At 54.1% G+C, this 4,261-nt stretch overlaps 1 non-coding gene across 1 annotated transcript; it reads right to left on the reverse strand.

Annotated features, from left to right (window-relative positions):
• Positions 1–417: 417 nt before the first annotated feature.
• On the reverse strand, positions 418–581 carry LOC140390764 (U1 spliceosomal RNA). Its single transcript, XR_011934821.1, has one exon. It is a non-coding gene; the product is annotated as a U1 spliceosomal RNA (small nuclear RNA).
• Between the last annotated feature and the right edge of the window lie 3,680 nt (positions 582–4,261).

Here is a 4,261-nt window from a genome sequence, read left to right on the forward strand (position 1 = left end):
TCCACGCAACGCCGCTGCTAGCCACTCAAGCGGTAGCAGAATTGGTGAGGGTTTTGCGTCAATTTTGCCATCGTGAAACTCCACGGACCCTCCGTTGGCATCAGCACTTAGCCTCAGGATTGGAGAATCCAGCCCACGGTGTTTGGCATTTGCCGGGCACAAAACAAAATGTCAGGGTGAGAATTGTGTGGGGTGAGGGTAATTTTTTCTGGGGGAAATAAATTCCAGTTGTGGGTGGATTGCAGGCAGAGTAATAAACTCTGAGCAGAAGGAATAATTGGTGATAACGGGAAGAGAGTAAAATAATGGAGGTCGTCAATTATTGTGTGGAAATACTTCGGACTGAATGGGTATAGAAGGAATTGAGCGCCCTACTGGCAAGTGTGTGAAGACCAGTTCTATTTTTGTTTTGTAAACCAGGGGAGAGCGCGAACGCAGTCCCCCACTACCACAAATTTTGCAGTCGAGTATCCCGCATTTGGGGACATCGCAGGCGTCAGCACACCCGAAGTGCAATGGGCTAGCCTCGTCCTGGGCGAACCACCTTTTTGATCATGGTTTCACCCCTGCCAGGTAAGTATGCTTAAAAACACGACACACTCCCAGCCCACACCACACATCACATCTTTCACTCACACTTACTGCATTTACACCGCCAAACTGTCCCTTTACTTACAATTTCCTCTCACCAGTAACTTTAGATCTTCGGTATTGTTCTGACAAATGTTGGAATGTTCCTCTCTAGTTGGAGAAAAATGGCTTAAAGAGTCCGCTATGCTGATTTGCATATTGCCCTTAAAAGGAAGTGAACCGCCCCTCAGCCACAATCACAGGCTCGGCTTTCGGGAAAGAAAACTTTCTCTGTCTCACTTTGTTCGGCGAGGAAAGATGAAACTTCTCTGACACTGGCAGAGAGACATTGATCAGGAGGGTTTGGAGTCACAAACATGCTGATTATTGTCACTCGGAGAGATGTTTTTGGTCACGAGGTTGAGGCCCCCCCCCGCCCCCCCACACTCCCCGCCCCCACACACTCCCCCCACACACACGCCCCCCCCACACACACATTCCACCCCACACTCCCACCCCACACACACTCCCCCCACACACAGTTCCCCCCACACACACACTCCCCCCCACATTTCATTCATAGAATTTACAGTGCAGAAGGAGGCCATTCGGCCCATCGAGTCTGCACCGGCTCTTGGAAAGAGCACCCTACCCAAGGTCAACACCTCCACCCTAACCCCATAACCCAGTAACCCCACCCAACACTAAGGGCAATTTTGGACACTAAGGGCAATTTATCATGGCCAATCCACCTAACCTGCACATCTTTGGTCTGTGGGAGGAAACTGGAGCACCCGGAGGAAACCCACGCACACAGGGGGAGGATGTGCAGACTCCACACAGACAGTGACCCAAGCTGGAATCGAACCTGGGACCCTGGAGCTGTGAAGCAATTATGCTATCCACAATGCTACGTGCTGCCACTAACATACCGCACCACACACACACACTCCCCCCCACACACTCCCCCCACACACACGCCCCCCACACACACTCCCCCCACACACACACACTCCCCCCCCCACACACACACACTCCCCCCCACACACATACTCCCCCACACACACTCCCCCCCCCCACATCTCCCACACTCTCCCCGCCCACACACACAATCCCCCCCCACACACACACTTCCCCCCACACACACTCCCCCCCCACACACACACTCCCCCCCCCACATCCCCCCCATACTCTTCCCCCCCACACACACACTCACCCCCCACACACCCCTCCCCCAATGATTGTATGTTGTTATGTCCGTCCTCATCTGAATGAAAATATATTTTTTTAATTCAGCAGCAGTGGACATTAAAATAGCTCACAGATTGAAACGTAAGTTTGACGGTCATGAACTAAAAGTCTTAAACTTCAAACGTGGGAATGAGGGAGTTAATTAATACTTTCCGCAGGCGACATGGACATTTTTCTATCGTGATCACGATTTCTGATTCTGGGATCTTGCTGTGCAGTCAATATGCCTGCTGTCAGTTTCTACATGTTCGTGCAGAAACACAGAGAGAGGGGACTTCTGGAGGCGACCATGGAGTGAGCGCTCACACATTTGCTGACTCCCGCTCGTAAGTGGGAAACTGGAGGGGATGCTGGTGGTGTTGGTCAGCATCCATGCCCCAAACTGGGATGACGTGGAATTTATGAGGCGGGTGCTGGGGAATATTCCGGAGCTGGACTCTCAGCGACTGATTATGGGGGGGACGACCTTAATACAATCTTGGATCCGAGACTGGACCAGTCGAGCTCGAGGTCGGGGAGGGTGTTGCCTGCAGCTAAAGAGCTCCTCTGGTTCATGCAGCAAACGGGGAGGGGTGGGGGGGGGGGGGGGGTGGGGGGGGGGGGGGGTGGGGGGGGTGGTGGGTGGGTGGGGTGGACCCGTGGAGATTTGGGACGCCGAGGGCGAAAGAATTTTAGTTTTACTCCCATGTGCACAAGGTGTACTCACAAATAGATTTTATCGTGGCAGATAAGACGTTATTGGCTGGGACGTGGAGGTTTCGGCAGGTTCGGCCTGGGAGGCACTGAAAGCAGTTGCCAGGGGGGGAGTTGGTTTCGATGCGGACCCATGGGGAAGAGGCTGAGCGGGTGAGATAGAAAGGCTAGTGGAGGAAATGTTGCAGGTGGACCGGAGATATGCAGAGATCCCGGAGGAAGGGCTGTTAAAGGAACGGCAGATGGTGCAAATGAAATTTGAGTTGGTAACCACGGGTAAGGCGGTTGGGCAGTTGCGAAGGGTAAGAGGGGCAGTATATGAGTATGCCTCCAGAGAGGTGCAAGGTTGAGGTGGTGAGGTCGGAGGTGGCGCAGTGGTTAGCACTGCAGTCTATGGCGCTTGTCATGATATCCACATTAACATATCATGGTGCAATCACACACACACACTGATGGACAGGTCGACGGACCAATCAACACACACACAACATCGCAGCCAATCACCAGTGAGAGCACACGCACTATAAAACAGGGAACACAACAGTTCCCGCTCATTCGACCAGAGATAGCTCAGAGCACAGAGCTCACAGCGTGCCACTCAGACATACACCATGTGCTGAGTGCCTCACTAAGATAGTGCTAGGGCTGGGTCCACAGGTTAGCTGGTGAAGTACGAACCACAGCCAGAAGTTACTGTTATTATTGTACAGAATAATAAAACAGAGTTGCACCATCTACAACCGTGTTGGTTCGTTTGTGTACCGAACACGACATGATACCAGGTCTGGAAACTCGCCAGCGACTGTCAGACCTACCTGTACCTCTTCAGAAACCCGGCATCCTGCGCCATGGAAACCATCAGCCCGCCGCAGCCGCTCCAAATCGCTGGAAATCTCGGCGTCAACTGGAAGCTGTTTAAACAGTGCTTCGAGCTCTTCCTAGAAGCCACACACAGGGAGAATGCATCGGACACCAGGAAGATCGCCCTCCTCCTCTCCACGGCAGGGCAACACGCCATCCACATCTACAACTCCCTGGCATTCGCGGAAGGCGAGGACAAGACGAAGTACAAGACGGTCCTGCTCAAATTTGAGGAACACTTCAATGTGGAAGTCAATGAGAGCTTCGAGAGGTACCTCTTCCAGCAGCGCCTGCAGGGTAAGGATGAGCCTTTTCAATCTTATTTGACACACCTCCGTATCCTCGTGCAGTCCTGCGGCTATGAGGCCACCTCCGACTCCATGACTCGGGATCAGATAGTCTTTGGGGTCACCTCGGACACTATGCCAGCAGCTCCTCAAAATAAAGCGTCTCACCCTAGCCACCGCCATCGAGACCTGCGTCCTCCACGAAAACGCGACCAGCCGGTACTCCCAATTCCAGGCGGCCGGCACGGCAGGGGTCCTACGAGCCCGAGCGGGTCCAGTCGATCGAGGCCCTCCCGGCCCATGCCCCGGACGAGGGCGGCCATTTCGCTCACTTTCCGAGGCCTCCCGCGCTTGTACGTGCCAAAAGAGGGGACATCGACGCAGAGGGACGGGACGCGCAGGCGCGCTCTACGCAAGACCGCACCGCGCATGCGCGGTGGCGCAACGAACACCATGAAGTCACGAAGTACGACAACTGTGGATCCGCACACTTAAAACGGCAATGTCCGGCCAAAGCGCGACAATGCCTCCGCTGTGGCAGGATGGGCCACTACGCTGCCGGCTGTCGAGCAGCTCAACCTGCCAACTCTCCGCAATTC

This window comes from Scyliorhinus torazame, chromosome 14 (assembly GCF_047496885.1).
Source record: "Scyliorhinus torazame isolate Kashiwa2021f chromosome 14, sScyTor2.1, whole genome shotgun sequence".
Taxonomy (NCBI): domain Eukaryota; kingdom Metazoa; phylum Chordata; class Chondrichthyes; order Carcharhiniformes; family Scyliorhinidae; genus Scyliorhinus; species Scyliorhinus torazame.